This window comes from Drosophila suzukii, unplaced genomic scaffold, assembly GCF_043229965.1.
Source record: "Drosophila suzukii unplaced genomic scaffold, CBGP_Dsuzu_IsoJpt1.0 scf_17, whole genome shotgun sequence".
Lineage (NCBI taxonomy): Eukaryota > Metazoa > Arthropoda > Insecta > Diptera > Drosophilidae > Drosophila > Drosophila suzukii.
The window spans coordinates 323,956-333,321 of record NW_027255904.1 but is presented as its reverse complement, the minus strand read 5'-3'; the positions used below and the strand labels follow the sequence as shown (position 1 = coordinate 333,321).

The following is a 9,366-nucleotide window of genomic DNA, read 5'->3' as shown; positions in this document are numbered from 1 at the left end:
GATGCCTCAAAATTGATTAAAAAATCGAGGACACTGTGGAACTAATATTGAGGTCTACTATAGAATACAACAGGTCGCTACATTCGGTCACAGAGTCTAGGCCGATAGAGGTCATCCACGCAAGCAGCGATGAGATGAAGCTGGCAATTAAAGCCAAGATTGACAAAGCACAACAATCCAACCTAGATAGGGTTAATCCTTCTAGGCAAAACAGAGTCTTCGAAGTCGGCGAAAGAGTACACCTTCGCAACAACAAAAGATTAGGGAATAAATTGACACCGCTTTATTCAGAAGAGCGTGTAGAAGCAGATCTGGGAACATCTGTTCTCATTAAGGGGAGGGTGGTCCATAAGGACAACATTAGGTAGGCACTCCACTCGCCACATTCGCCCTTATATTAAAACCCAATCTTTGCTAAATTCCCACAGGCTCTCCATTATATGCATCATACTGCTGTCCACCGCGAGCGCGAGAATCACTGATTTCTCGCACGCTAAATACATCCCGGTGCTAGATGGCAATGTCTTAATATGGGAACAGTACGGCCTGGTCAGGCACTCGACAAATCTGTCCGAGTTTGCCATCATTATCGACTCCACAATCAAAATGCTAGAACTGTTCCCACAGTCCCATATGAGGAAGCTGCTGGAAGTGGACATTGAGCATGCTCAAAACCTATTGGAGGAACTAAAGATACACCATAGAATGGCCAGGAGCCTTGATTTTTTGGGCTCAGTCCTTAAGGTCGTAGCGGGTACACCCGACGCGGAAGATTTAAGTAGAATCAACACCAATCAAGCGTCGCTTATCGAGGCTAATAACAGACAGGTTGTAATTAACACAGAGTCACAGAAGCACATCAACCTACTCACAGGCACAGTAAACAAGATACTCAGGGAGAAGAGGGACGGGCTTGTCGACTCAGGCCATTTGTATGAAACACTCCTTGCCAGGAATAGAATTGCATGATCACCATCACTCTTGCTAAAAATAATATCATCAATCCTACCATTTTTAATCACAATGACCTAAAGAACATTTTCGACGAACAGCTAACAGAGGTCCCTATAGTTAGCCTTATGGATGTATCTAAGATTAAAATTCTTCAAAATAATGTTCTTGTCCACGTTATAGTCCAGTATCCTAGAGTTAAGCGTATTTGTAAAAAGGTCCTGCTCTTCCCTGTTGCACATTACCATACTATGCTACAAATAGAAAACAACATCGTGGCTGAATGTGATGACGGAATCCTAGCAGTCTCAGGTTGCACTTCTACCAATTTGGCCACTTTTTGCAAAAAAGCGCCCCAAGACACCTGTGCCAAGCAGTTACATGCAGGCGGGGCGGCTACATGCCGGACGCGGCCCAGCAATCTGGAACCCCTTACAATTGTGGACGACGGAGTAATTATCATTAATGAGAAACTGACGAGGATTACCATCGATGACGGTCCCACAACGACCATAATAGGGACCCACCTCATTACTTTTGAGAGAAAGGCGGTGATCAACGACTCCGTATATTTGAACCTCAACCACTCAGTGAATATGAGCCCGGGTATTGCGGCCTCCCCCTTAATTAACATCACGGGACACGATCACATACTGAGTCTACCATTGCTACAGCGGATGAACGAGCATAACCTGCGTTTACTGCAGGAGCTACGGGATGACGTGTCGGATGGAGGTTCCCCGAGGATTTGGTTCGCCGCAGGAGTTGCCGTCAGCCTCATGCTATGCGGCTTGGTCCTGCTCCAACAACACTGCAGGCGCAAACGAGAGGCAGCCCAGCTACAAAAGTCCATCGACGAACTGGCTGTCACCGAGGACGGCGTCCAATTTAAGGGGGGAGTAGTTAACAACCAACCCCCAGCTTAGGCTGAGCAGGCCAGTTCTTACTTACCTTATTAATGTTAATCATTTATCATGTTTACCATTCTCTAGTATTAATCACTTTTTATTATTATCAATATTATTATTACATTTCTCCCTCATGCATGGTCCACCCTAAATCGGGTCCGACTTATTGGCCCTAGAGCGGAGCCAGCACATTGTACCATTCCGAGCCGTGGCTCCCTCTTATTGCAAAATGTGCAAGGTCAGCGGTCTGCCACGGGCATCCGGCTATGCATGAGTTTTTGTTCAATCTTAAGTTTAGTTTTAATTTGGATTTGAAATAAAGAGCTCCAGCTCGTTCATAAAACTCCGGCCTTAGCCGTTATATTATTTTGATTATCGAGTTTGGTTATCGTGCCTTAAGGGCCGTGACATCGGAGATAAGTATCTCCCACCGTATACTTCGGAAGAAGCAAGGGAGTCGAAGCTACCACCCGACTCCGCTGTGGCTGCCAATCTTGGTGGCCGCCAACAATCAATCAGCGGGCAGTACTCTACTGCCACCCCCCTACGGATATATCACCTACCGGCTCTACCCCTGCCGCGGAGGAGCCGCCAGCCGGCACGGATAATTAAATAATTTGTACATCTAACAATAAACATGATTGCATTTAAACAAAAACATATTTTAAAATGTGCTTAAATTTATGTTTAGATGTATGTAAATTAATCTGGTTGATGGGCGCGGCCTGAGGTGGTCCTCAATGGCCGCACTGTCAAGGGTGGACTTCTTCGATGAGCCCACACGTATGTGCGGGAGAAACAATACGCGATATGTGTGTGGCCAAGGGTGGTCCTCTTCTTTATTGTCAAGGGTGGTCTTCTTCGATGAGCTCGCTTGTAGGCGCGGAGGAAGCGGTCGCTTCTGGGAGCGCCCGTTATAGCTGAGTGGCGGCCAGTTGCCTCCCGTAGGTGCGGGGGGATGCGTTGCACTCACGCGTGAATATGAGCCGCTGGAGGCTGCTGCTTGTAATGGCCTCCCGTGAACGCGGGAGGAATATAGTTGCTGCTGGTCGCACCTGCCGAAGCCCGCTCGGTAGTGCGGGGGAGGAGGGAGCCTTGACCTGGTTCTCGTGTGTAGAGATCGGGGATCCCTCTCTGGAGTCAGAGCCGGATGGCTGCACCTTCACAATTGCTGATTAGGATGACTTACGTTGGGAGGTAACTGCCCCCTTCGCCTGCTGGCCTAGAGACTCAGTCAGTGCAAAATAATAAGAGATATTTAACGGCGGTTGCCGGAGTTTTGCAATGCTATTGAACTTGTGTTCTTTATTCTTATAGAGCTTGAAGCGAACTAAACTTAAAGTTGACAAAATTGAAACTCATAGCGGCCACGCAAATATGCTGTGTTTGCCGGCTATGCACGAGCATCCGGCCAAATGCCGCGTCAGCGGTTTTGGCCGCAGCTGGGCTTCGGACATTCGGTCATCGCCTGCGTCCGGTTAGCTACTTAGTTAACTTGTACATGCCTGTTAATTATTTTTTCTACGCCGTCCTGCAAAGTCGCTTCTTATGTACATATGTACATATGTATGTATAGACAGATGCATGCGATTTTTATTGCTTTTCATAAAATGTTGCTTATTCTTGAAAGTCTTTCACAAATTTTCTGTTATTTCACAATTAATTAAGGTTTCATATTTTAGCACTTTCAAGCTTATATGGTGGATGCCGAACTGGAATCTTATAAGATTGTATAAAACCTATAATTATAAGTTAATCACAATTAAGAAATTTTAGTAAATATGTATACATAAGTAAAAAAAAATGAACCAATGTAAATATCTAAAATAAGAATCAATAATCAATAAAAAATAATAATACGAAATACTGTAAATACTGTTTTGTACCAACTGTAAGTAGGTAAGAAAACGTATTTCAAAATAAAATAAAATAAATAATAAAAAAATTTGGTATATTATTTTTTAATTTAATTAATATCAAATCTACAACAATATCAAATTTACAACAACAATATTTCAAAAAATTTATACCGCTTAATGTAAAAATGATATTACCGAAATATCGTTTTTTCCATTTCGAACATATCAAATTGATATGTGCCGTATCAAGGCCGAATTGTTACTGGATTTAATTAATTTGACCATCATATCATATCAATTTTTTTTTTCTGTGTAGGACAAGTAGTTTATGAAAAGACACACAAACTTACAACCAGATTTAAAAAACAAGAAGAAAAAGAAAAGAAAAGAAATGAAAAGAAGAAAGAAAATTTACCTAACAAAATAATAATCAACAATAGAAATAGAATATAAGATCATAAATATTTATATGTTATTTTTTTTTAACTTTTCCAGAAAATGTTTTATCAGGTGCTCATACTACACCTTATTTTATTAAGCCTAGTACTCAGATCGGCTAAGAGTTTCACTAGTCGAAAAATCTTATTCTTTGTAGTGTGACCGAAGTTTTCAAAGTTCACCCGCAATGCATGTAGCATGGTCTTACTGTCAAGCAGTTGGGTTTGAAATTTAAATTTAAAAAGGAGGAGTCTGCTGGTACACAAAGAAATTAAAATAAAAACAAGGAAGAACGCTATAGTCGAGTACCTCGACTATCAGATACCCGTTACTCAGCTAAATGGAGATATGCAAGCAGCAAAGCGAGATTAAAATGCGCTACCTACCGGCGGTATACAGATTTAAGAGTTATGGGCGTTAGAGTGGGCGTGATCAATCGATAGGTATTGACGAGACCAATACATTTCAGTTAAAATTTTTTATCTAGCATGAAAATTGTGGGCGTCACAGGTTTTCGCGGTTTGTGGGCGTTAAAGTGGGCGTGGCAAACTTGTTTTTGTGTCAATCGATAGGTATTGCTGAGAACATTACCTTTCAGTTAAAATTTTTATTCTAGCATCAAAACTGTAGGAGCCACAGTTTTGGGCGGTTTGTGGGCGTTAGAGTGGGCGTGGCACTCTACTGAAACAAACTTGCGCTGCGCAGGAATCTCAGGAATCTGCGTGCCTAATCCCAGTATTGTAACTCTCATAGTTTCCGAGATCTCAGCGTTCATACGGACAGACGGACAGACGGACGGACGGACAGACGGACAGACGGACATGGCTAGATCGACTCGGCTAGTGATCCTGATCAAGAATATATATACTTTATGGGGTCGGAAACGCTTCCTTCTGCCTGTTACATACTTTCCGACGAATCTAGTATACCCTTTTACTCTACGAGTAACGGGTATAATAAATGGAATGTTCAACGAATGTTTTTATTTATGTAAATTAGTAGTTTAAAGCTAACTTTTCGTCCCACGGATGCTTCGCCATCTTTCCCGCTCCACCGCAGTCCAGCTCCGAGTCTCAATGGGCATATTGGACCTTGAGGAAGTGGGAGCCGGATTGGGAACGGGGTTGATCCGCTCATGCTGCAGGAAGTCGCCCAGCATCCTGGCAGTGGCTGACTATGGCTTCTCCAACTCCAACTCCCTATAGAAGCCAGCGGGTCCTCCAGCTCCGCTTAAGCTGCCAAGTAGCTGGTGGTGGTGGTGTCCGGAGTCCTAATGGAGAGGTCGTCGGAGATTGTATTACTGGTGGTTCTGCTAAAAAGATACTTCTATTAGTACAACGCGATCAAATTCTTTTGGCCAGATCTTACTTTCTTTGCGAGGACGCGCCCGGCAGGATGTCCATGTAGAGATCGAAGTCCCACTCGGCATGTTTCTTGCCACTGGGATTCTCTTGTGGATCTTCTCCAGCACTTTAACTATTCTGCGAATTTGCCCCTTTTGTGGAATTGCTTCCTGTCGGTGAAATCCCGCAATAAAGGGCATAAGCTTAGATTTGGCGTCCTATTTCATCTGCTCTGACCTTCTGGATTCGATTTTGGGGTTTTCCTTCCATTTTTAATTTTTGGTTTCCACATCGCACTTGCACGAACACCGCCAAAGATTAAATTTCCTATTCTTTGTGCCGCGGCTAACGGCGTTCATCGAAAATTCACTCGCAAAATCTGGTATTTTTTCTGGTATTTCCTTAGCTCATCTGAGTAGCGCGCTGAAAAACAGACCAGACGAAAAGCGTTAGCCGCGTATTTGCCTCTCGCTCACTCCTATGGTTAGCTCGCGGTTTTCGTCGATCTGAGTACTAGGCTTTAACAAAGTCAGAAATAATTGACTATACAAGTCACGAGTATCTTTTATTCAAGGACAATAAAGACGTATTGACGTACGATTCATACGCAGAAATATTCCACGTAACTAACTTAAGTTTTTATTAAGAAATAATAAAATTGGAATCAGATAATATAAAAAGGGATACTAATAAAAGGTCACAATGGGATATTAAATATGACATAGAAGTAATCAAATTAATTTTATCACAATTAATATCAACCAGATCTAAAAGGGGGATGAATGAGATAGGCACTGTGTGGAAATGGTTAGCTGGAACTCCGGATCATGATGATTTTATTAAAATTCAGAATAAAACAAGGAAGAACGCTATAGTCGAGTACCTCGACTATCAGATACCCGTTACTCAAAGGGAAATGGAGATATGCAAGCAGCAAAGCGAGATTAAAATGCGCCACCTACCGGCGGTAGACAGATTTAAGCGTTATGGGCGTTAGAGTGGGCGTGGCAAATTTATTTTTGGATCAATCGATAGGTATTGACGACACCAATACATTTCAGTTAAATTTTTTTATCTAGCAAGCAAATTGTGGGCGTCACAGGTTTTCGCGGTTTGTGGGCGTTTAAGTGGGCGTGGCAAACTTTTTTTTAGGTCAATCGATAGGTATTGATGAGAACAATACATTTCAGTTAAAATTTTCTATCTAGCATCAAAACTGTAGGTGTTACAGTTTTGGGCGGATTGTGGGCGTTAGAGTGGGCGTAGCAGTCTACTGAAACAAACTTGCGCTGCGTAAGAAGCTCAGGAATCTGTACGCCAAATCTCAATAGCCTAGCTCTCATAGTTTCCGAGATCTCAGCGTTCATCCGGACAGACAGACGGACAGACGGACATGGCTAGATCGACTCGGCTAGTGATCCTGATCAAGAATATATATACTTTATGGGGTCGGAAACGCTTCCTTCTGCCTGTTACATACTTTCCGACGAATCTAGTATACCCTTTTACTCTACGAGTAACGGGTATAATCAATGAATTAATTGTAAACAAGGAAGAACGCTATAGTCGAGTACCTCGACTATCAGATACCCGTTACTCAAAGGGAAATGGAGATATGCAAGCAGCAAAGCGAAATTAAAATGCGCCACCTACCGGCGGTAGACAGATTTAAGCGTTATGGGCGTTAGAGTGGGCGTGGCAAATTTATTTTTGGATCAATCGATACCCTTCAGTTCAAAAAAAAAAGTTTCACTTGTGAATCACCTTGGGAATCACCTGGGACATGTCCTCGTGCACAAGTGAAGAACAAGTGACGCTCCATATAGAAAATTGTATGGGATGTCCGCATTTTCACAAGTGAAAATTCAAATGAAAATTTTTCGAAGTCCTACGGGATTTCACTTGTTCCTTATACTCATTTTTCGTATGGCCTGTCACGTGCCGGCGACTCGTCCCAAGTGAATCACTTGGGAAAATCAGAATTTTTCCTTGAGTTTTCACTTGTGAAATCACTTGCAAGGGACACGTCCCAAGTGAATCACTTGTGAAAATCAGAATTTTTCCTTGAGTTTTCAATTAAAAAAATATAGAATTTAATTCATTTCATTTTAATTCATTTTAATTATAAGGTACTATTTAAATTTTCAAAAATTGTACAATTATTGTTTCTGTTTTTTTGCTTCGTAAGCTTATTTTTAACGTTAGACATTGCCGTTCTTAAACCTTTGTCCGGGTCCTCTGAATCCTTGGCCAACGCTCCTGAAAAAACATATGTTTAAAAAATGCGTTTTATTTGTTTAATTGTATATTTACCTTTTATAGCTTGTTGCAGAATTTTTATTGGCACAAAACATTTCGTCATCCACTTTCGGCTAACGGAACCCATTGAATACCTTCAAAATTTACGTACTTTAAACTAAGATCAATGCACAACATCTTAAACTTAATGTAGCACTTACCTGGCTTTATTATATTAACTAAACGATTAAAGTAACTCTGCTACGCACCATTAAAATGGATGCTTCCCTTTCAATCACTCAAACAGAATGCACCAAGTCTTCTCACCCCTTTACTAGATTTCTTTTGCTTTCTCTTCACTGTTGGCGCGTGCCACTGCACCTATACCCTTTCTAAAGTGAAATATATCCGACTATATAGTTTTTACTTCTTGAGTAAAAAATACAATACGATTTTTTTTTAAATGTTAATACTTAAATGTTTTAAATACTTAAATCAATTTTAAAGGACTAAATTTCTATAACTTAACTAAAAAATTATATTGTAATAAGAATGTATAAGTAAATATAACATTATAAGTAAATTCAATTTACTAAATTTTACTATAATCAAATAGTTTACTTTTATAAAACAATATTAGTTGTTTTTTTCGATACACAATAATGCTCCTAAAATATTAGGGCATTCACATGTCGCTGCTCCACGAAAATTTTTCCGCCGAAATATTAGTCGCTAGCCGAACATAACGGAGAGACGCAAAAAAAAATAACGGACCAGCCGAAATTTGTCTCTGCGAGCGCGGAGTGCAGGCTGTTCATAAGACAAGAAAGAGAGGGAAATATCCGAATGTCTGCCTCTCTTTGTTGCACGATCGTTTTCGTGGGCAGTCTTCTACGCTGCGCCGACTGCTCTGCTGACGTCAACAGCGGCACAGCGTTTTAGGCACAAAAAAAAACAAAAAAAACTTTTTGCCTTGAGCCGTCTGTCCGTCTGTCCGTCTGACCGTCTGTCCGTCTGTCTGTCCGGATGAACGCTGAGATCTCGGAAACTATGAGAGCTAGGCTATTGAGATTTGGCGTACAGATTCCTGATCTTCTTACGCAGCGCAAGTTTGTTTCAGTAGACTGCCACGCCCACTCTAACGCCCACAAACCGCTCAAAACTGTAACTCCTACAGTTTTGATGCTAGATAGAAAATTTTAACTGAAATGTATTGTTCTCATCAATACCTATCGATTGACCTAAAAAAAGTTTGCCACGCCCACTTAAACGCCCACAAACCGCGAAAACCTGTGACGCCCACATTTTTCATGCTAGATAAAAAATTTTAACTGAAATGTATTGGTGTCGTCAATACCTATCGATTGATCCAAAAATAAATTTGCCACGCCCACTGCAACGCCCATAACGCTTAAATCTGTCTACCGCCGGTAGGTGGCGCATTTTAATCTCGCTTTGCTGCTTGCATATCTCCATTTCCCTTTGAGTAACGGGTATCTGATAGTCGAGGTACTCGACTATAGCGTTCTTCCTTGTTATAAAATACAAAAATGCTATATTATTTGTAACCAAAAAACAACGGCCTGAACCAGAAAAATCTATTAACCAAGAAAATTGTTTAACAGAATT

General features: G+C 41.3%; 1 long non-coding RNA gene across 1 annotated transcript; it reads right to left on the bottom strand.

Moving 5' to 3' along the window:
- Positions 1–7,611: 7,611 nt before the first annotated feature.
- Positions 7,612–8,108, bottom strand: LOC139354729 (uncharacterized). Its single transcript, XR_011605590.1, has 3 exons — positions 7,959–8,108; positions 7,813–7,892; positions 7,612–7,758 (listed from the first exon to the last, which is right to left on the bottom strand). It is a non-coding gene; the product is annotated as an uncharacterized lncRNA (long non-coding RNA).
- Between the last annotated feature and the right edge of the window lie 1,258 nt (positions 8,109–9,366).